The sequence below is a fragment of the Tamandua tetradactyla genome, unplaced genomic scaffold, assembly GCF_023851605.1.
Source record: "Tamandua tetradactyla isolate mTamTet1 unplaced genomic scaffold, mTamTet1.pri scaffold_137_ctg1, whole genome shotgun sequence".
Taxonomy (NCBI): domain Eukaryota; kingdom Metazoa; phylum Chordata; class Mammalia; order Pilosa; family Myrmecophagidae; genus Tamandua; species Tamandua tetradactyla.
The window spans coordinates 60,558-85,442 of NW_027518270.1; the positions used below are offsets into that span (position 1 = coordinate 60,558).

Consider the following 24,885-nt stretch of genomic DNA (forward strand, 5'->3'; position numbering starts at 1 on the left):
TGTTATGGAGAGGCTGGGATCTCCAGGTTTCAGGACTTGCCTGGACCAGGGATCCATCTGGAGGTTGTAGGTTTCTGGAAAGTTACTCTAGTGCATGGAACCCTTGTGGAATCTTATATATTGCCCTAGATATTGTTTAGGATTGGCTGAAATGGTCCTACTTGGGGTTTGGCAGGGTTATAATAGGTGGAAAGATCAAACTGAAGCTTGCATAAGAGCAATGTCTAGAGTAGCCTTTAACTCTATTTTAACTCTCTCTGCCACTGATACTTTGTTAGTTACAATCTTTTACCCATTTTGGTCAGGATGGAATTGTTGATCCCCTGGTGCCAGGGCCAGATTTATCCCTGGGAGTCATTTCCCATGTTGCCAGGGAGAATTACACCCCTGGATGACATGTCCCTTATGGGGGGAGGGCAATTATTTCATTACAGAGTTGGGCTTAGAGAGAGGGAGGCCACATCTGAGCAACAATAGAGGTCCTCCAGAAGTAGCACTTATGCAAGCCTATAGGTAGTCTAAGCCTCTCTGCTACCTTTATAAGTTCACAAAGTAAGCCTCAGGATACAGGCCATGACCGATTAATTTTTTTTATTAATTAAAGAAAAAAAAGAAATTAACACAACATTTAGAAATCATTCCATTCTACATATGCAATCAGTAATTCTTAACATCATCACATAGATGCATGATCATCATTTCTTAGTAAATTTGCATCGATTTAGGAAAAGAATTACCAAAACAACAGAAAAAGATATAGAATGTTAATATAGAGAAAAAATATAAAAATAATAATAATAGTAAAAAAAGAAAAAAAGACAAACAGACAGACAAAAAAAACCTATAGCTCAGATGCAGCTTCATTCAGTGTTTTAACATGATTACTTTACAATTAGGTATTATTGTGCTGTCCATTTTTGAGTTTTTATACCTAGTCCTGTTGCACAGTCTGTATCCCTTCAGCTCCAATTACACATTATCTTACCCTGTTTCTCACTCCTGCTGGACTCTGTTACCAATGACATATTCCAAGTTTATTCTCAAATGTCGGTTCACATCAGTGGGACCATACAGTATTTGTCCTTTAGTTTTTGGCTAGACTCACTCAGCATAATGTTCTCTAGGTCCATCCATGTTATTATATGTTTCATAAGTTTATTCTGTCTTAAAGCTGCATAATATTCGATCGTATGTATATACCACAGTTTGTTTAGCCATTCGTCTGTTGATGGACATTTTGGCTGTTTCCATCTCTTTGCAATTGTAAATAACACTGCTATAAATGTTGGTGTGCAAATGTCCATTTGTGTCTTTGCCCTTAAGTCCTTTGAGTAGATAACTAGCAATGCTATTGCTGGGTCGTATGGCAATTCTATATTCAGCTTTTTGAGGAACCACCAAACTGCCTTCCACAGTGGTTGCACCATTTGACATTCCTACCAACAGTGGATAAGTGTGCCTCTTTCTCCACATCCTCTCCAGCACTTGTCATTTTCTGTTTTGTTGATAATGGCCATTCTGGTGGGTGTGAGATGATATCTCATTGTGGTTTTGATTTGCATTTCAGGGACATTGAGCATCTCTTCATGTGCCTTTTGGCCATTTGTATTTCCTCTTCTGAGAAGTGTCTGTTCAAGTCTTTTTCCCATTTTGTAATTGGGTTGGCTGTCTTTTTGTTGTTGAGTTGGACAATCTCTTTATAGATTCTGGATACTAGACCTTTATCTGATATGTCATTTCCAAATATTGTCTCCCATTGTGTAGGCTGTCTTTCTACTTTCTTGATGAAGTTCTTTGAAAGTGTTTAATTTTGAGGAGCTCCCATTTATTTCTTTCTTTCTTCAGTGCTCTTGCTTTAGGGGTAAGGTCCATAAAACCACCTACAATTGTAAGTTTCATAAGATATCTCCCAACATTTTCCTCTAACTGTTTTATGGACTTAGACCTAATGTTTAGATCTTTGATCCATTTTGAGTTAACTTTTGTATAGGGTGTGAGATACGGGTCTTCTTTCATTCTTTTGCATATGGATATCCAGTTCTCTAGGCAGCATTTATTGAAGAGGCTGTTCTGTCCCAGGTGAGTTGGCTTGACTGCCTTATCAAAGAACAAATGTCCGTAGATAAGGGGGTCTATATCTGAGCACTCTATTTGATTCCATTGTTCAATATATCTATCTTTATGCCAATACCATGCTGCTTTGACCACGGTGGCTTCATAATATGCCTTAAAGTCCGGCAGCGTGAGACCTCCAGCTTCGTTTTTTTTCCTCAACATACTTTTAGCAATTCGGGGCACCCTGCCCTTCCAGATAAATTTGCTTATTGGTTTTTCTATTTCTGAAAAATAAGTTGTTGGGATTTTGATTGGTATTGCATTGAATCTGTAAATCAATTTAGGTAGGATTGACATCTAAACTATATTTAGTCTTCCAGTCCATGAACACGGTATGCCCTTCCATCTATTTAGGTCTTCTGTGATTTCTTTTAACAGTTTTTTGTAGTTTTCTTTGTATAGGTTTTTTGTCTCTTTAGTTAAATTTATTCATAAGTATTTTATTCTTTTAGTTGCAGTTGTAAATGGGATTCATTTCTTGATTTCCCCCTCAGCTTGTTCATTACTAGTGTATAGAAATGCTACAGATTTTTGAATGTTGATCTTGTAACCTCCTACTTTGCTGTACTCATTTATTAGCTTTAGTAGTTTTGTTGTGGATTTTTCCAGGTTTTCGACGTATAGTATCATATCGTCTGCAAACTGTGATAGTTTTACTTCTTCCTTTCCTATTTTGATGCCTTGTATTTCTTTTTCTTGTCTAATTGCTCTGGCTAGAACTTCCAAAATGATGTTGAATAACAGTGGTGATAGTGGACATCCTTGTCTTGTTCCTGATCTTAGGGGGAAAGTTTTCAATTTTTCCCCATTGAGGATGATATTAGCTGTGGGTTTTTCATATATTCCCTCTATCATTTTAAAGAAGTTCCCTTGTATTCCTATCTTTTCAAGTTTTTTCAACAGGAAAGGATGTTGAATCTTGTCAAATGCCTTCTCTGCATCAACTGAGATGATCATGTGATTTTTCTGCTTTGATTTGTTGATATGGTGTATTACATTAATTGATTTTCTTATGTTGAACCATCCTTGCATACCTGGGATGAATCCTACTTGGTCATGATGTATAATTCTTTTAATGTGTTGTTGGATTCGATTTGCTAGAATTTTGTTGAGGATTTTTGCATCTCTATTCATTAGAGAGATTGGCCTGTAGTTTTTTTTTGTAATATCTTTGCCTGGTTTTGGTATGAGGGTGATGTTGGCTTCATAGAATGAATTAGGTAGCTTTCCCTCCACTTCGATTTTTTTGAAGAGTTTGAGGAGAGTTGGTACTTCTTCTTTCTGGAATGTTTGATAAAATTCACATGTGAAGCCGTCTGGTCCTGGACTTTTCTTTTTAGGAAGCTATTGAGTGACTGATTCAATTTCTTTACTTGTGATTGGTTTGTTGAGGTCATCTATTTCTTCTTGAGTCGAAGTTGGTTGTTCATGTCTTTCGAGGAACCTGTCCATTTCATTTAAATTGTTGTATTTATTAGTGTAAAGTTGTTCATAACATCCTGTTATTACCTCCTTTATTTCTGTGAGGTCAGTGGTTATGTCTCCTCTTCCATTTCTGATCTTATTTATTTGCATCCTCTCTCTTCTTCTTTTTGTCAATCTTGCTAAGGGCCCATCAATCTTATTGATTTTCTCATAGAAACAACTTCTGGTCTTATTGATTTTCTCTATTGTTTTCATGTTTTCAATTTCATTTATTTCTGCTTTAATCTTTGTTATTTCTTTCCTTTTCTTGCTTTGGGATTAGTTTGCTGTTCTTTCTCAAGTTCTTCCAAGTGGACAGTTAATTCCTGAATTTTTGCCTTTTCTTCTTTTCTGATATAGGCATTTAGGACAATAAATTTCCCTCTTAGCACTGCTTTTGCTGCGTCTCATAGGTTTTGATATGTTGTGTTTTCGTTTTCATTCACCTCGAGGTATTTACTAATTCCTCTTGCAATTTCTTCTTTGATCCACTCGTTGTTTAAGAGTGTGTTGTTGAGCCTCCAGGTATTTGTGAATTTTCTGGCACTTCATCTATTATTGATTTCCAACTTCATTCCTTTATGATCCGAGACAGTGTTGTGTATGATTTCAATCTTTTTAAATTTATTAAGACTTGCTTTGTGACCCAGTATATGGTCTATCTTTGAGGATGATCCATGAGTACTTGAGAAAAAGGTGTATCCTACTGTTGTGGGATGTAATGTCCTATAAATGTCTGTTAAGTCTAGCTCATTTATAGTAATATTCAGATTCTCTATTACTTTATTGATCTTCTGTCTAGATGTTCTGTCCATTGATGAGAGTGGTGAATTGAAGTCTCCAACTGTTATGGTATGTGTGTCTATTTCCCTTTTCAGTGTTTGCAGTGTATTCCTCACGTATTTTGGGGCATTCTGGTTCGGTGCATAAATATTTATGATTGATATGTCTTCTTGTTTAATTGTTCCTTTTATTAGTATATAGTGTCCTTCTTTGTCTCTTTTAACTGTTTTACATTTGAAGTCTAATTTGTTGGATATTAGTATAGCTACTCCTGCTCTTTTCTGGTTGTTATTTGCATGAAATATCTTTTCCCAACCTTTCACTTTCAACCTATGTTTATCTTTGGGTCTAAGATGTGTTTCCTGTAGACAGCATATAGAAGGATCCTGTTTTTTAATCCATTCTGCCAGTCTATGTCTTTTGATTGAGGAATTCAGTCCATTAACATTTAGTGTTATTACTGTTTGGATAATATTTTCCTCTACCATTTTGCCTTTTGTATTATATATATTATATCTGATTTTCCTTCTTTCTGCACTATTTTCCATACCTCTCTCTTCTGTCTTTTCGTATCTGACTCTAGTGCTCCCTTTAGTATTTCTTGCAGAGATGGTCTTTTGGTCACAAATTCTCTCAGTGACTTTTTGTCTGAGAATGTTTTAATTTCTCCCTCATTTTTGAAGGACAATTTTGCTGGATATAGGAGTCTTGGTTGGCAGCTTTCTCTTTTAGTAATTTAAATATATCATCCCACTGTCTTCTAGCTTCCATGGTTTCTACTGAGAATTCTACACATAGTCTTATTGGGTTTCCCTGGTATGTGATGGATTGTTTTTCTCTTGCTGCTTTCAAGATCCTCTCTTTCTCTTTGACCTCTGACATTCTAACTAGTAGGTGTCTTGGAGAATGCCTATTTGGATCTATTCTCTTTGGGGTGTGCTGTATTTCTTGGATCTGTAGTTTTAGGTCTTTCATAAGAGTTGGGAAATTTCAGTGATAATTTCTTCCATTAGTTTTTCTCCTCCTTTTCACTTCTCTTCTCCTTCTGGGACACCAACAACATGTATATTTGCGTGCTTCATATTGTCATTCAGTTCCATGATCCCCTGTTCAAATTTTTCCATTGTTTTCCCTATAGTTTCTGTTTCTTTTTGGAATTCAGATGTTCCATGCTCCAATTCACTAATTCTAGCTTCTGTCTCTTTAAATCTACCATTGTAGGTATCCATTCTTTTTTCCAGCTTTTCTACTTTGTCCTTCACTCCAATAAGTTCTGCGATTTGTTTTTTCAGATTTTCTATTTCTTCTTTTTGTTCAGCCCATGTCTTCTTCATGTCCTCCCTCAATTTATCGATTTGGTTTTTGAAGAGGTTTTCCATTTCTGTTCGTATATTCAGCATTAGTTGTCTCAGCTCCTGTATCTCATTTGAACTATTGGTTTGTTCCTTTGACTGGGCCATATTTTCAATTTTCTGAGCGTGATCCATTATCTTCTGCTGGCGTCTGGGCATTTAATCAGATTTCCCTGGGTGTAAGACCCCGCAGGTTAAAAGATTTTTCTGTGAAATCCCTGGGCTCTGTTTTTATTATCCTGCCCGGTAGGTGGAGCTCATGGCACTCATCTGTCTGCGCGTCCCACCAGTAAAAGATGCTGTGGGTCCTTTAACTTTGGAAAACTCTCACTGTGGGGGGGTCGCCAGCTGAAGTGGCTTGGGGGAGTGCCAATCTGAATCTCCCAGCAGGCCCAGGGATCCGCGCGTGGTGAGGGTCGCCGGCCTCCATGGCTTGGGGGAATGCCTGTCCAAATTTCCCAGCTGGCCCATGGTGCCATGTGTGGTGGGGGGGTGCCAGCTGCCATGGCTCGAGAAGTGTCTATCCACCATTCCCTGCTGGACCGGGAAGCCACGTGTTTGAAGGGACCCCGGTCGCCATTCTCCACGGCTTTGGGATCTCTGATACAATTCTCCCAGCTGGTCTGGGGGGGTGTGCGTGGGGGGGCACCAGCCACCGCAGCTTGAGGGGACCACCTATCCAATTCTCCCAGCCAGCCCAGGAAGGAGGGAGGGAGGGACACCGGCTGCCTGCCACCCCGGCCCGGGGAAGCCCGCGCCTCTTGGCGATCTCCCCGGAGTGGGTTCTCCCAGCCAGTCAGCCATTCCCGAATGGGGTACGCTGTCTTCTTGGTCTCTGTCGTGGCTCCGGGAGCTGTTCTGAATCGTTTCTACTTCTCTAGTAGCTGTTCTGGAGGAGGAACTAAGACCCGTACATCTTACTAAGCCGTCATCTTCTCCGGAAGTCTTTCGAATTATTTTTTATTAATTAAAAAAATTAACTAACAGAACATTTAGAAATCATTCCATTCTACATATACAATCAGTAATTCTTAATATCATCACATAGTTGCATATTCATCATTTCTTAGTACATTTGCATTGATTTAGAAAAGAAATAAAAAGACAACAGAATAAGAAATAAAATTATAATAGAGAGAAATAAAACCTATAACTCACATGCAGCTTCATTCAATGTTTTAACATAATTACATTACAATTAGGTAGTATTCTGCTGTCCATTTCTGAGGTTTTGTATCCAGTCCTGTTGCACAGTCTGTATCCCTTCAGCTCCAATTACCCATCATCTTACCCCATTTCTATCTCCTGATGGTCTCTGTTACCAATGACATATTCCAAGTTTATTCACTACTGTCGGTTCATATCAGTGAGACCATACAGTATTTGTCCTTTAGTTTTTGGCTAGTCTCACTCAACATAATGTTCTCTAGGTCCATCCATGTTTCATAAGTTTATTCTATCTTAGAGCTGCATAATATTCCATCGTATGTATATACCAGAGTTTGTTTACCCACTCGTCTGTTGATGGAGATTTTGGCTGTTTCCATCTCTTTGCAATTGTAAATAATGCTGCTATAAACATTGGTGTGCAAATGTCCATTTGTGTCTTTGCCCTTAAGTCCTCTGAGTAGATACTTAGCAATGGTATTGCTGGGTCATATGGCAATTCTATATTCAGCTTTTTAGGGAACCGCCAAACTGCCTTCCACAATGGTTGCACCATTTGACATTCCCACCAACAGTTGATAAGTGTACCTCTTTCTCCACATCCTCTCCAGCACTTGTCATTTTCTGTTTTGTTGATAATGGCCATTCTGGTGGGTGTGAGATGATATCTCATTGTGGTTTTGATTTGTATTTCTCTAATGTCCAGGGACATCGAGCGTCTCTTCATGTGCCTTTTGACCATTTGTATTTCCTCTACTGGTAGGTGTCTGTTCAAGTCTTTTTCCCATTTTGTAATTGGATTGGCTGTCTTTTTGTTGTTGAGTTGAACAATCTCTTTATAGATTCTGGATACTAGACCTTTATCTGATGTGTCGTTTCCAAATATTGTCTCCCATTGTGTAGGCTGTCTTTCTACTTTCTTGATGAAGTTCTTTGATGCACAAATGTGTTAATTTTGAGGAACTGCCATTTCTTTCCTTCTTTCTTCAGTGCTCTTGCTTTAGGTGTAAGGTCCATAAAACCACCTCCAGTTATAAGATTCATAAGATATCTCCCTATATTTTCCTGTAACTGTTTTATGGACTTAGACCTAATGTTTAGATCTTTGAACATTTTGAGTTAACTTTTGTATAGGGTGTGAGATACAGGTCTTTTTTCATTCTTTTGCATATAGACATCCAGTTCTATAGGCAGCATTTATTGAAGAGACTGTTCTTTCCCAGGTGAGTTGGCTTGACTGCCTTATCAAAGATCAAATGTCCATAGATGAGAGGGTCTATATCTGAGCACTCTATTCTATTCCATTGGTCGATATTTCTACCTTTATGCCAATACCATGCTGTTTTGACCACTGTGGCTTCATAATATGCCTTAAAGTCAGGCAGCGTGAGACCTCCAGCTTTGTTTTTTTATCTCAAGATACTTTTAGCAATTCGGGGCAACCTGCCCTTCAAGATAAATTTGCTTATTGGTTTTTCTGTTTCTGAAAAATAAGTTTTTGGGATTTTGATTGGTATTGCGTTGAATCTGTAAATCAATTTAGGTAGAATTGACATCTTAACTATATTTATTCTTCCAATCCATGAACATGGTATGCCCTTCCATCTATTTAGGTCTTCTGTGATTTCTTTTAACAGTTTTTTGTAGTTTTCTTTGTATTGGTCTTTTGTCTCTTTAGTTAAATTTATTCCTAAGTATTTTATTCTTTTAGTTGCAATTGTAAATGGAATTCGTTTCTTAATTTCCCCCTCAGCTTGTTCATTGCTAGTGTATAGGAACACTACTGATTTTTGAATGTTGATCTTGTAACCTGCTACTTTGCTGTACTTGTTTATTAGCTCTAGTAGTTTTGCTGTGGATTTTTCATGATTTTCGATGTATAGTATCATACCATCTGCAAACAGTGAGAGTTTTACTTCTTCCTTTCCAATTTTGATGCCTTGTATTTCTTTTTCTTGTCTAATTGCTCTGGCTAGAACTTCCAAAATGATGTTGAATAACAGTGGTGATAGTGGACATCCTTGTCTTGTTCCTGATCTTAGGGGGAAAGTTTTCAATTTTTCCCCATTGAGGATGATATTAGCTGTGGGTTTTTCATATATTCCCTTTATCATTTTAAGGAAGTTCCCTTCTATTCCTATCCTTTAAAGTGTTTTCAACAGGAAGGATGTTGAATCTTGTCAAATGCCTTCTCTGCATCACTTGAGATGATCATGTGATTTTTCTGCTTTGATTTGTTGATATGGTGTATTACATTAATTGATTTTCTTATGTTGAACCATCCTTGCATACCTGGGATGAATCCTACTTGGTCATGATGTATAATTCTTTTAATGTATTGCTGGATTCGATTTGCTAATATTTTGTTGAGGATTTTTGCATCTCTATTCATTAGAGAGATTGGTCTGAAGTTTTCTTTTTTTTGTAATATCTTTGCCTGGTTTTGGTATGAGGGTGATGTTGGCTTCATAGAATGAATTAGGTAGCTTTCCCTCCACTTCAATTTTTTTGAAGAGTTTGAGCAGGGTTGGTACTAATTCTTTCTGGAATGTTTAGTAGAATTCACATGTGAAGCCGTCTGGTCCTTTACTTTTCTTTTTAGGAAGCTTTTGAATGACTGATTCAATTTCTTTACTTGTGATTGGTTTGTTGAGGTCATCTATTTCTTCTTGAGTCAAAGTTGGTTGTTCATGCTTTTCTAGGAGCTTGTCCATTTCATCTACATTGTTGTATTTATTAGCATAAAGTTGTTCATAGTATCCTGTTATTACCTCCTTTATTTCTGTGAGGTCAGTGGTTATGTCTCCTCTTCCATTTCTGATCTTATTTATTTGCATCCTCTCTCTTCTTCTTTTTGTCAATCTTGCTAAGGGCCCATTAATCTTGTTGATTTTCTCATAGAACCAACTTCTGGTCTTATTGATTTTCTCTATTGTTTTCATGTTCTCAATTTCATTTATTTCTGTTCTAATCTTTGTTATTTCTTTCCTTTTGCTTGTTTTGGGGTTCGCTTGCTGTTCTTTCTCCAGTTCTCCCAAGTGGACAGTTTATTCCTGAATTTTTGCTCTTTCTTCTTTTTTGATATAGGCATTTAGGGCAATAAATTTCCCTCTTAGCACTGCCTTTGCTGCGTCCCATAGGTTTTGATATGTTCTGTTTTCATTTTCATTCACCTCGAGATATTTACTAATTTCTCATGTAATTTCTTCCTTGACCCACTGGTTGTTTAAGAATGTGTTGTTGAGCCTCCATGTATTTTTGAATTTTCTGGCACTCTGCCTATTATTGATTTCCAACTTCATTCCTTTATGATCTGAGAAAGTGTTGTGTATGAGTTCAATCTTTTAAAATTTGTTCAGGCTTGCTTTGTGACCCAGTATATGGTCTATCTTTGAGAATGATCCATGAGCACTTGAGAAAAAGGTGTATCCTGCTGTTGTGGGGTGTAATGTCCTATAAATGTCTGTTAAGTCTAACTCATTTATAGTAATATTCAAATTCTCTGTTTCTTTATTGATCCTCTGTCTAGATGTTCTGTCCATTGATGAGAGTGGTGAATTGAAGTCTCCACCTATTATGGTAGATGTGTCTATTTCCCTTTTCAGTGTTTGCAGTGTATTCCTCACGTATTTTGGGGCATTCTGGTTCGGTGCATAAATATTTATGATTGTTATGTCTTCTTGTTTAATTGTTCCTTTTATTAGTATATAGTGTCCTTCTTTGTCTCTTTTAACTGTTTTACATTCGAAGTCTAATTTGTTGGATATTAGTATAGCTACTCCTGCTCTTTTCTGGTTGTTATTTGCATGAAATATCTTTTCCCAACCTTTCACTTTCAACCTATGTTTATCTTTGGGTCTAAGATGTGTTTCTTGTAGACAGCATATAGAAGGATCCTGTTTTTTAATCCATTCTGCCAGTCTATGTCTTTTGATTGGAGAATTCAGTCCATTAACATTTAGTGTTATTACTGTTTGGGTAATACTTTCCTCTACCATTTTGTCTTTTGTATTATATATATCATATCCAATTTTCCTTCTCTCTACACTCTTCTCCACACCTCTCTCTTCTCTCTTTTCATATCTGTCTCTAGTGCTCCCTTTAGTATTTCTTGCAGAGATGGTCTCTTGGTCCCATATTCTCTCAGTGACTTTTTGTCTGAGAATGTTTTAATTTCTCCCTCATTTTTGAAGGACAATTTTGCTGGATATAGGGGTCTTTGTTGGCAGTTTTTCTCTTTTTGTAATTTAAATATATCATCCCACTGTCTTCTTGCCTCCATGGCTTCTGCTGAGAAATCTACACATAGTTTTATTGGGTTTCCCTTGTATGTGATGGATTGTTTTTCTCTTGCTGCTTTCAAGATCCTCTCTTTCTCTTTGACCTCTGACATTCTAACTAGTAGGTGTCTTGGAGAATGCCTATTTGGATCTATTCTCTTTGGGGTGTGCTGTACTTCTTGGATCTGTAGTTTTAGGTCTTTCATAAGAGTTGGGAAATTTTCAGTGATAATTTCTTCCATTAGTTTTTCTCCTCCTTTTCCCTTCTCTTCTCTTTCCAGGACACCCACAACACATATATTTGTGCGCTTCATATTATCATTCAATTCCCTGAGCCCCTGATAATATTCTTCCATTCTTTTCCATATAGTTTCTGTTTCTTCTTGGATTTCAGATGTTCCATCCTTCAGTTCACTAATTCTAACTCTGTCTCTTGAAATCTACCATTGTAGGTTTCCATTGTTTTTTTCATCTCTTCTACTATATCTTTCATTCCCATAAGTTCTGTGATTTGTTTTTTCAGACTTTCCATTTCTTCTTTTTATTCATTCCTTGCCTTCTTCATGTCCTCCCTCAATTTATTGATTTGATTTTTGAAGACGTTTTCCATTTCTGTTCGCATATTCAGAATTAGTTGTCTCAGCTCCTGTATCTCATTTGAACTATTGGTTTGTTCCTTTGACTGGGCCATATCTTCAATTTTCCTGGTGTGATTTGTTATTTTTTGCTGGCATCTGGACATTTAATTACCTTAATCAGTTTATTCTGGAGATTGCTTTCTTATCCTGCCCAGTATGTGGCACTTGTCTGTCTGCAGTTCCCACCAGCAAAATATGTTGTGGCTCCTTTAACTTTGGAAGGCTCTCCCTGCTGGGGGTGTGGTGGAGACAGAGGAAAGGTTGTAGGCTGGTTTTAATGGCTTCAAGTTGCGAAGCCCTGGGATCTGAATTTCTTGAGAGAGGGATTCCACCTGAGTTGCATTTCACCCCTCCCGTGGGGAAGTTTCAGGTGGTAGACAGCCCTGAAAGCAGCCTGTTTCTGTGCCCGGGTCAGTTGCAGCCTGTGCAATCCTGGCGTTGAGTCCAGATGCAACCAAGCTTCCACAGAAACAGCCCCAGTAGGCTCCGCTTCATCCCCTTTCCTCCCTTTCAGTCAGCCCAATAGGCGACTTCTGCCTTGATCAGTTTCACCTGAGCTGGGGGCCCACTTCTAGCAGTCATAATTTGTTTGTTAATGCTGCTATTGGTGTTTGGTTGCACCCAGTCCCTGCCACTGTTGGAGACTCTTTTCTTTCCCTCTGGGAAGCCACCCATGGGGGAGGGGTGCTGGTCGCTGGCCACCACCGCTTGGGGAGCCAGTCCGGGAAGCTGCCTGTGGGGGAGGGGCGCCAGCCGCCGGCCACCGCGGCTTGGGGAGCCCGCCACTCCCAGACCCACAGCCAGTCTGGAGACCCACAGCCTGTCCAGGAAGCTGACTGTGAGGGAGGGGCACCGGCTGCCAGCCTCCGTGGCTTGGGAAATTGCATGTGGCTCAGGAAACTCACTGTTGCAGGGTCTCATAGCCAGTCCAGCTAGTCCAGACTGGGGTACGCTGTGTGTCTGGTCTCTTTCATGGCCCCGGGAGCTGCTCTATACTGTTTCTGGTCATTTAGTTGTTGCTCTGGAGGAGGAACTAAAACACGTGCACCTTACTAAGCTGCCACCTTGGCCCCTCCCTAATTTAGGTAGAATTTATATCTTAAGTATATTAGGGTTTCCATCCATGAGCACAGTATGCTCTTCTATTTGTTTAAGTCTCCTGTGATTTCTTTAAGCAATTTCTTGTAGTTTTCTTTGTATAGGTCTTTTGTATCCTTAGTTAAATTTATTCCTAAATATTTTATTCTTTTGGTTGCAATTGTAAATGGAATTTTTTAAATTTACCCCTCAGATTTTTCATTACTAGTGTGTAGAAGCACTACAGGTTTTTGAGTGTTGATCTTGTAACCTTTCACTTTGCTGCACTTCTTTATTGGCTCTAGTAGTTTTCCTGTGGATTTTTTTGGGGGGCTTTTTGCATATAGTATCATATCATCTGTAAACAGTGAGAGTTTTACTTCTTTCTCTCCAGTTTTGATGCCTTGTATTTCTTTTCCTTGTCTAATTGCTCTGGCTAGAACTTCCAAAACAATGTAGAATAATAATGGTGATAGTGGACATACTTGTCTTGTTCCTGATCTTAGGGGAAACTGCAGTTTTTACCCATTGAGGATCATGTTAGCTCTGGGTTTTTTATATATTCCCATTATCATGCTGTGGAAGTTCCCTTCTATTCCTATCCTTTGAAGTGTTTTCAACAGGAAAGGATGTTGAATCTTGTCAAATGCCTTCCCTGAATCAATTGAGATGATCATGTGATTTTTCTGCTTTGATTTGTTGATATGGTGCATTACATTAATTGATTTTCTTATATTGAAACATCCTTGCATACCTGGGATGAATCCTACTTGGTCATGATGCATAATTCTTTTAATGTGTTGCTGGATTCGATTTGCTAGAATTTTGTTGAGGATTTTGCATCTATATTCATTAGAAAGTTTGGTTTGCAATTTTCTTTTCTTGTAGTATCTTTGTCTGGTTTTGGTATGAAAGTGAAGTTGGCTTCCAGAATGAGTTAGGTAGCCTTCCCTTCTCTTCTATTTTTTTAAAAAAAATTATTAATAAAACCAATCAACATACAATATGAACATTCTTTTTTTAATCACATAGTTGTATATTCAAAATTTTTTTTTCATGGACAGGAACCAGAAATCGACCCTGGGTCTGCAGCATGGCAGGCGAGTACTTAAACTGCTGAGCCACCATGGTCTGCCCCTTGGATTTTTTAAAGAGTTTGAGCAGGATTGGTACTATCTGCTTTTTGAATGTTTGGTAGAATTCACATGTGAAGCCATCAGGTGTTGGACTTTTCTTTTTGAGAAGCTTCTTAATAATTAATTCAATTTCTTTACTTGTGATTGGTTTACTGAGGTCGTCTGTTTCTTCTCAAGTCAATGTTGGTTGTTCACGTCTTTCTAGGAATCTACATTGTCGAGTTTATTAGGATAGAGTTGTTCATAGCCTCCTCTCATTACCTCCTGTATTTCTGCAGGGTCAGTGGTTATGTCTTCTCTTCCAGTTCTGATTTTATTGATTTGTATCCTCTCTCTGCTTTTTGTTAACCTTGCTAAGAGTCCATCTATCTTATTGGTTTTCTGATAGAACTGACTTCTGGATTTGTTGATTTTCTAAATTGCTTTCATGTTCTCAATTTCATTTATTCCTGCTCTAATCTTCATTATTTCTTCCCTTTTGCTTGCTTTGGGGTTAGTTTGCCATTCTTTCTCTAGTGCTTCAAGTGAATAGTTAATTCCTTGATTTTTGCTCTTTCTTCTTTTTTGATACAGACATTTAGAGCAACACATTTCCCTCTTAGCACTGCCTTTGCTGCATCCCACAAATTTTGATATATTGTGTTTTCATTTTCTTTTGCTTTGAGATATTTACTGATTTCTCTTATAACTTCTTCTTTGATCCACTGGTTGCTTAAGAGTGTGCTGTTGAACCTCTATATATTTGTGAATTTTCTGGCCCTCTGCCTGTTATTGATTTCCAACTTCAGTTCTTTATGATCTGAGAAAGTGTTTTGTATGATTCCTATCTTTTTAAAATTTATTGAGACTTGCTTTGTGACCCAGCATATGGTCTATCCTTGAGAATGATCCATGAACACTTGAGAAAAAAAGGGGTATCCTGTTGTTGTGAGGTGTAATGTTCTATAAATGTCTGTTAAGTCTAGCTCGTGTATTGTATTATTCAAATTTCCAGTTTCTTTGTTAATCCTCTGTCTAGATGTTTTGTTCATTGATAAGAGTGGGGAATTGAATTCTCCAACTGTTATGTTAGATTTGTCTATTTTTCTTTTCAGAATTTACCTCATGTATTTTGGAGCACTCTGGCTTGTTGCATAAATATTTATGATTCATATGTCTTCTTGTTGAATTGTTCCTTTTATTAATACATAGCATCCTTCTTTGTCTCTTTTAATTGTTCTATATTTGAAGTTTAATTTGTTGGATATTAGTATAGCTTCTCCTGCTCTCTTCTGATTGTTGTTTGCGTGAAATATCTTTTCCCAACCTTTCTCTTTCAACTTATGTTTATCCTTGGGTCTAAAGTGTGTTTCCTGTAGACAGCATATAGATAGTTCCTGTTTTTTAATCCATTCTGCCAGTCTATGTCTTTTGATTGGGGAGTTTAATCCCTTAACATTTAGTATTATTACTGCAAGGGCAGTACTTTTTTTTAACATTTTTCCTTTTGGATTTTGCATGTCACATCTAATTTTCCTTCTTTTTTACCTTTACTGATAATCTTCATCTCTACACTCTTCTCCACACCTTTCTCTCCTGTCTTTTCTATGTCTCTAGTACTCCCGTTAGTATTTCTTGCAGAGCTGGTCTCTTGGTCACAAATTCTCTCAGTGATTTTTTTGTCTGAAAATGTTCTAATTTCCCCTTCATTTGTGTGTGTGTGTGTGGAGGGGGTAAGCACTTGGAATTGAACCCAGGCCTCTGGTATAGCAGGTAAGAACTCTGTCTGGTGAGCCACCATGACCCAACTCACTCATTTTTGGAGGATAATTTTTCTGGATATAGATTCTTGCTTGACAGTTTTTTTTCTTTTCATACCTTAAAAATATCATACCTCTGTCTTCTTGCCTCCATGGTTTCTGCTGAGAAATCTGCAGATGGTCTTATTGAGCATTCATTGAATGTGATGGATTGCTTGTATCTTGCCACTTTCAAAATTCTCTTTCTCTTTGACATCTGACATTCTGATTAGTAAGTTTCTTAGAGTATGTATATTTGGATCTATTCTGTTTGGTGTATGCTGCACTTCTTTGATGTGTAATTTTAAGTCTTTTGTAAGAGTTGGGAAATTTTCAGTGATAATATCCTCCACTAGTTTTTCTCCTCCTTTTCCCTTCTTTTCTCCTTCTGAGACACCCACAACATGTATATTCATGCGTTTCATGTTGGCATTCAATTCTCTGAGTCCCTGCTCATATATTTCCATTCTTTTCTCTATATTTTCTTTTGCTTGATAGATTTCAGATGTCCTATCCATAGGTTCACTAATTCTATCTTCTGCTTCTTGACATCTAGCATTGTAGGTTTCCATTGTTTTTTTTCATCTCTTCTACTGTGCCTTTCATTCCCATAAATTCTGTAATTTGTTTTTTCAGTCTTTCAATTTCTTCTTTTTATTCATCCCTTGCCTTTTTAAAATAATTTTTATTAATTAAAAAATTACAAGAAAGAAGCACAAACATCTTTAGTATATGCACATTCTGTTCTACATATATAATCAGTAATCACAATATCATCACATAGTTGCACATTCATCATCATGATCATTTCTTAGAACATTTACATCAATTCAGAAAAAGAAATAAAAAGACAGCAGAAAAATAAAACAAAAACAGAAAAAGAAAAAATATTTTACATATGCTACCTCTTACCCCTCCCTTTCATTGATCACTAGCATTTCAAACTAAATTTATTTTAATATTTTTCCCCATATTATTTTTTTTTACATTGTTATTCCAATTTTATATATAAAATCTATACATTCAATAATTATTTCAAAATCTGTTTAATTACCTTGTCAATATCATGCCATTAAGGGAGAACAAGTTTAAATCTCATTATAGATACTAAATGTGATAAATCCACATAGGTCAAATTTGTGATACTAAGTCTGAATTTAGTTAAGGAATGAGTGAGTGAATATTACATGAACGGCCACTTTGTATTCAGTGTTATAAACAATTTTGTGATACTATGGAAACAGTACTATATTTGGATTCAATTTTGCACATGAACTAGTTCACCTGGGAACTCTGAAAACTGATTGTCCTTTAGGCAAGGCTGAATGCTAAGGAGAAAGGCACTTACTTGTCTCTAGTTAAAATATTGAGTAAAGGCTTTCCCACATAGATGATATTCCTAAGGTTTCATTACAGTGTGACTTCTCTTATGTTTCCTAAGGTTAGAATAACAGGCAAAGACTTTCTGACATAAATGACATTCATAGGGTTTCTCTCCAGTATGAGTGTTTTCATGTTGTCTAAGGTTAAAATATTGGCTGAAGGCTTTCCTACACAGATGGCATTCATATGGTTTTTCTCCAATGTGAGTTCTCTCATGTTGTTTCAGGCTAGAAGAATGAGTGAAGCCTTTATCACATAGATGACATTTATATGGTTTCTCTCCAGTGTGAATTATCTCATGTACTCTAAGATCAGACCCAAGAGTAAAGGCTTTCCTACATAGATGGCATTCATATGTTTTTTTTCCAGTGTGAGTTCTCTCATGTTTTCTAAAGAACAATGGGTGAAGACATTCTGACATAAATGACATTCATAGAGTTTCTCTCCAGTGTGAATTCTCTTGTGTTTTCTAAGGACAGAACAATGGGTGAAGACTTTACCATATAAATGACACTGATATGGTTTCTCTCCAGTGTGAATTCTCTCATGTACTGTAAGATAAGAAGATAAACTGAATGCTTTCCCACACAGATGGCATTCATAGGATTTCTCTCCAATGTGAGTTTTCTAAAGTCAGAAGAATGGGTGAAGACTTTCTGACATAAATGACATTCATAGCATTTCTCTCCAGTGTGAATTCTCTTGTGTTTTCTAAGGGTAGAACAATGGGTGAAGACTTTACCATAGATGACACTTATATGGTTTCTCTCAAGTGTGAATTCTCTTATGTACTCTAAGATGAGACCCAAAAGTAAAGGCTTTCCCACATAGATGACACTCATATGGTTTCTCTCCAGTGTGAGTTCTAGCATGCTTTTTAAGGCTAGAAGAATGAGCAAAGGCTTTCCCACATAGATGACATTTATAGGATTTTTCTCCAGTATGAGTGTTCTCATGTTGTTTAAGATTAGAATAACGTGTGAAGGTTTTCCCACATAGATGGCATTCATATGGTTTCTCTCCAGTGTGAGTTCTATCATGTTGTTTAAGGCTAGAAGGATGAGCGAATGCTTTCCCACATAGATGACATTTATAGGGTTTTTCTCCAGTATGAGTGTTCTCATGTTGTTTAAGACTAGAATACCGGGTGAAAGCTTTCCCACATAGGTGACATTTATAGGGTTTTTTTCCAGTGTGAATGTTCTCATGTTGTTTAAGGCTAGAATAACGGGTGAAGGCTTTCCCACATAGATGGCATTCATATGGTTTTTCTCCAGTGTGAGTTCTTTCATGTTGTTTCAATTCAGAATATTCAGTAAAGGTTTTTCCACGTAGATGATATTCACAGGGTTCCACTCCAACATGAGTTCCATTGTAATGTATATGGCCAGAGTTTTGAATAAAGGATTTCTCAATTAGATGACATTCATATGACTTACTTCCAGGGTGAAAATTCTGTTGTTGATTAAAAGATGATAGATCATTGAGGGATTTTCCAAATAGCCTGCTGAAGTAGGATTTCATTCCTTTCTGAGTTAATACATGTTGAGTCACTCTGGAACTATGAGTACAATCTTCTGGCAATTTATGACATATAATACCATTCTTTTGAGTATCAGAATTCTGCTTCAATGACATGATGGTAGATATGTCTTTTTTGCAGATATGATGCACAGATAACATTTCTTGTTCTTTAACACTACCTTCCGTGCCTGAAAGAACTGAATTTTGGTTTTGCAAAATTCCAATTCCTTCCTCACACACTTCTTCCCCTTGAACCAACTTTGAAGCTACATCTGATTTACAGACGATATCCCACTGATTGCAGATGACTGATATTCTCCAGCATCACATCTCTGAACAGCCTTCTCTGGGATGAATCCAGCATGACCCATTCTGCATGAGTAAATTCTATAACTACATCTTTCAATTTCACTAACTCCAGTGGCTGCATAGTCAACAACTCAGCTGAGAATTGTTTTCCTCTGGGTTTACACTCACAACAAGATAAGCACTGAGTAAGCAAAATGATGATGCTTTCATCAAATTCCACACTCAGAGGTTCTTTATCAGTTTGGAAAAGGTAGCATTTTCATGGAGGACTCTCCTTTAATGCAGTTTAAAGTGTGATCATCTGTCACGCTGGAGACCTGGGTTCAATTCCTGGTGTCTGCCTGTGCAAAAAAAAAACATGGCCCAAGTACTCCACGAGCTATGGGCGCCTCCTCCGTGGGTCATATTATTTATTTTTATTCCATATGTTCTACTCATCTGTTGACAAGGTACATAAAGGTTTTCACATTCACACAGTCACATTGTGAAAGCTATATCATTATACAATCATCATCAAGAAACATGGCTACTGGAACACAACTCTACATTTTCAGGCAGTTCCCTCCAACCTCTCCATTACATCTTGGATAGCAAGATGATATCTACTTAATGCATAAGAATAACCTCCAGGATAACCTCTTGACTGTTTGGAATCTCACAGCCATTGACATTTTGTCTCATTTAACTCTTCCCCCTTTTGGTCGAGAAGGTTCTCTCAATCCCTTGATACTGAGTCTCAGCTCATTCTAGGATTTCTGCCCCACATTGCCAGAAAGGTCCACACCCCTGGGAGTCATGTCCCACATAGACAGGGGGAGAGTGGTGAGTTTCCTTGTTGTTTTGGCTGGAGACAGAGGCCACATCTGAGTAACAAAAGAGATTCTCTTGGGGGTGACTCCTAGGCCTAATTTTAAGCAGACTTGACCTATCCTTTGTGGGGTTAAGTTTCATGTGAACAAACCCCAAGACTGAGGGCTCAGCCTATAGCTTTGGTTGTCTGCACTGCTTGTGAGAATATCAATAATTCAACTTGGGGAGGTTGAATTTTCTCCCATTCTCACTGTTCCCTGAAGGGGACTTTGAAAATACTTTTTCACTCACTGATCAAATCACTCTGGGATTCATCAGGGTATCACTCTGGACAAACCAATAAATCTCATGTCCTACCCAAGGTTCCATGTACTTATGTTGTTCAACCAACTATCTACATAAGTTATATTAGGAGATGCACTAGTCAAAATATAAATTTTGTACCAAATAAACATTTTTATTTAGTCACACATAAGTTGAAATTTTAAAACATTAATTAACATCTATTTTCAGCACCCTGTAGTAATGACATTCCTTTGTTCTTCCTCATGCAAAAACATTTTTAAATTTGTACATTTAGTCATTATCACTATACACTCTAGGCATTTCTAGATTATACTGTCTCAATCTTTATTGTCTATCTTTCTTTGTGATTTCATTTATTACCCCAGCCCTCCTCCCTCTATCATTCTCACATTCAGCTTAATTCAGTGTTTTAACATAACTGTATTACAGTTAGGTAGTGTTGTGCTGTCCATTTCTGAGTTTTTATATTCAGTCCTGTTGCATAATCTGTATCCCTTCAGCTCCAGTTACCCAATATCTTATCTTATCTCTATGTCCTGATGGTCTCTGTTACCAATGAAATATTCCAAGTTTATTCACTAATGTCAGTTCCTATCAGTTAGACCATACATTATTTGTCCTTTTGTTTTTGGCTAATCACACTCAGCATAATGTCCTTAAGGTCCATCCATGTTGTTACATAATTCATAACTTTATTCTGTCTTACAGCTGCATAATATTCCATCTTATGTATATGCCACAGTTTGTTTAGCCACCCGCCTGTTCATGGACATTTTGGGTGCTTTCATCTCTTGGTAATTGTAAATAATGCTGCTATAAACATTGGTGTGCAAATGTCCATTTGTGTCCTTGCTCTCATGTCCTTTGAGTAGAGACAGCATATAGATGGGTCTTGTTTTTTAATCCATTCTGCCAGTCTATTTCTTTTGATTGGGAAGTTTAATCCATTAACATTTAATGTTATTACTGCATGGGTAGTACTTTCTTCTATCATTTTGCCTTCTGGATTTTATGTGTCTATCTAATTTTCCTTCTTTTTACCTTTACTCATAGTCTTCCTTTCTACACTCTTCTCCACAACTTTCTCTTCTGTCTTTTTGTATCTGTCTTTAGTGCTCCCTTCAGTATTTCTTGCAGAGCTAGTCTCTTGGTCACAAATTCTCTCTGATTTTTTGTCTGAAAATGTTTTAATTTCTCCTTCATTTTTGAAGGACAGTTTTGCTGGATATAGAATTCTTGGCTGGCAGTTTTTCTCTTTTAATAATTTAAATAGATCATCCCACTGTCTTCTCATCTGCATGGTTTCTGCTGAGAGATCTACTCAAAGTCTTATTGGGTTTCCCTTGTGTGTGATGAATTGCTTTTCTCTTGTTGCTCTCAGGATTCTCTCTTTCTCATTGACCTCTGACATTGTGATTAGTAAATGTCTTGGAATACATCTGTTTGGATCTATTCTCTTTGGGGTATGCTGTACTTCTTGAATCTGTCATTTTAAGTCTTTCATAAGAGTTGGGAAATTTTCAGAGATAATTCCCTTCATTAGTTTTTCTCCTCCTTTTCCCTTCTCTTCTCCTTCTGGGACACCCACAACACGTATATTTGTGTACTTCATATTGTCTTTCAGTTCCCTGAGTCACTGCTCATATTTTTCCATTTTTCCCCCTATATTTTCTTTTTCTTGCCGGATTTCAGATATTCTATCCTCCAGTTCAGAAATCTTATGTTCTGTCTCTTGAAATCTACCATTGTAGGGTTCCATTTTTTTTCATCTCTTCTACCATGCCTTTCATTCCCATAAGTTCTGTGATTTGCTTTTTCAGACTTTTGATTTCTTCTTTTTGTTCATTCCTTGCCTTCTTTATATTCTCCCTCAATTCATTCATTTGGTTTTTGATGAGGCTTTCCATGTCTGTTCATATATTCTGAATTAAATATTTCAGCTCCTGTATGTCATTTGAATTGTTGGTTTGTTCCTTTGACTGGGCCATATCTTCAATTTTCCTAGTGTGATTTGTTATTTTTTGCTGGTGTCTAGGCATTTAATTACCTTAATTAGTTTATTATGGAGACTGTTTGCAGGTCTTTTACCTTGGGTTTTCTTGCTGGATGAATTTGTTATTTATCTGTTCTTTGACATTCAGTTCAGCCATATTTGGACCTCTAGCTTAGGTTTCGTTTAACAGAGGAGAAATTTTCAGTTCTTGTTTTCTTGTTTCTTGCCCTGCTTGTATGGTGCCTTCTTACCCCCACACTTATTAGGGTCTACTTAGGTATTATAGACTGCAGCCAGATTTTCCCAGACCACACTGTCCTCCTATCAGGAGGAGAGAGTCGCCTGCATCAGTTTTCCCCAAGGGTGAGACCCAGAAGGTTGAAAGACTTTCCTGTGAAATCTCTGGACTCCATTTTTCTTATCCTGCCTAGTATGTTCTGCTTGTCTGCCTGCAGGTCCCATCAGCATAAGATGATGTGGTGCCTTTAACTTTGGCTGGGGGCATGGTGGAGACAGAGGAGGGGTTGTAGGCTGGTTTTAATGGCTTCAAATTACCAAGCCCTGGTGTCTAAATTTCTTGAGAGAGGAATTCTACCTGAGTTGGGCTTCACATCTCCCCTGAGGAAGGCAGAGGCTCCAGACAAGCCCTCAAATGAGTTGGTTTCTGCCTATGCCTGGGGCAGTTGCAGCCTGAAGAGCCCTGCTGCTCTATCCAAAGGCAGTCAAGACTTTGTAGAAACACAGCCACAAAAACCTCTGTTTCCTTCTCTTTTTTTCCTTTTTCCATCAGCCCTGCCCCCTTGGCACCATGGCAAAAATGAGTGACCTCCGCTTTGACCAGGTTCACCTGAGCTGGGGACCTATTTTTAGTAGTCAGAATTTGTTAATTAATTCTACATTTGGCCTTTGGTTGGGCTCAGCCCCTGCTGCTGGTAAAGTCTCTTTCCTTTCCCCTCTGGAAAGCAGCCTGCGGGAGAGGGGCACTGGCCACCATGGCTTGGGGAATGCATGGTTCTGGGGGGGCTCGCAGCTGGTCCAGTTGGGGGTACACTGTGTGTCCCATCACAGACGTGGCTCCAGGAGCTGTTCTGTACTGTGTCTGGTTATTTAGTAGTTGTTCTGGAGGACGAACTAAAGTGTGCATATTGTTAAACCACCATCTTGGCCTGGCAGTCCCCATCCCTTGCCTTTTTTATATCCTTCCTCAAATCATTGATTTGATTTTTGATGAGGCTTTCCATGCCTGTTAGAACATTCTGAATTAATTATTTCAACTCCTGTATCTCAATTGAACTGTTTGTTTGTTCCTTTGACTGGGCCATATCTTCAATTTTTGCAGTGTGGTTATTTTTTGCCAGCATCCAGACATTTAATTTCCTTAATTAGTTTATTCTGGAGATTGTTTTCACTTTTTTTTACTTAAGATTTCTTTGCTGGATGAATTTGTGGTCTGTCTGTTCTTTGACATTCAGTTCAACTTATTCTAGACCTCTGGCTTAGGTTTTCTTTAACAGATTGGAATTTTTCACTTTTTGCTTTCTTGTTTCCTGCTCTGCCTGCATGGCCCCCTTTTTCCCCTTAGGAAAGTCTGCTTAGTATTATGGGACCCAGTCAGATTTTCCCAGACCAAATTGGCCTCCTCTCAGGAGTAAAGAGTCACCTGCATCAGTTTTCCCTGTGGGTGAGACCAGCAGGTAAAAGAGTTTCCTATGAAGCCTCTAGACTCTATGTTTTTCCTATCTTCCCCACTATGTGGTGCTTGTCTGCCTGTGGGTCCCACCAGCACAAGGTAATGTGGTGACTTTGACTTCAGCAGACTCTTCCTGCTGGGGATGTTACTGAGACAGAGGAGAGGTTGTATGCTGGCTTTAATCATTTCAGTTTTACAGACCTTTGGGTTTGAATTCCTTGAGGGAGGGAATCCACTTGAGCTGAGCCTCATCCCTCTCCTGGAGAAGGCACAGACTCCCAACAAGCTCTCAGAAAAGCATAATTCCACACTTTCTGGGGCAGTTGGAGCCTGAGAAGTGGTTCTGGGTGGGATTGCAATGGTCCAGCTTGTTCAGACTGGTATACACTGTATATCCAGCCACTCATGTGGCCTCAGAAGCCATTCTGTACTGTTCCTGGCTATTTACTAGCTGCTCTAAAGGATGAACTAAATCCTACACCTCACTAAGCTGTGAGGCCCCTTCCCTCTTAATTCCCAGTCTTGTAATGTACTTGTGAAGTTGTATATCCAAGATATGTTGGCTTCATGAAATGAGATCACAAAGCTTCATTTTTCTGTTATCTGTAAGTATTTTCAGAAGATTGACATCATTAAATAAATGTATTTAGAAGAATTACTACATTTATGGCAGAAATATATAGCTTTTGTGGGAATAGATTTTCATTAAAATAAACAAAATTCTTCTCCTGTTTATTAATTACACTGTATTTTGAATTCTAAGGAAATAGTTAAATAAGGTACAGCATGCCACAAAATGGTTCTGCATTTTGAATTACCTTATTTTTTTGTTTAATAATATAATGGCATCTCCTTTTGTCAATCCAAGCAACAATAATACTTGTGAATGTAAAAAGCAACCCCACAAAATGTGTGTACTCTAACATTAAAAATTTTGCATTTACATTTCATGTCATAGGATCAGATTTAATGATAAATTGGATTCTTTTGATTGTCTGCCTTACTAAATATTTAGAAAATTATTCTGTAAGATAAATAAATATCCCAAGTTTATTTCTGTATTTTACCTAGGAATTATGA

General features: G+C 37.7%; 1 pseudogene; it reads right to left on the reverse strand.

The window, feature by feature from the left end:
• Nucleotides 1–16,785: 16,785 nt before the first annotated feature.
• LOC143673132 (uncharacterized) lies at nt 16,786–19,403 on the reverse strand (annotated as a pseudogene).
• Nucleotides 19,404–24,885: the final 5,482 nt, after the last annotated feature.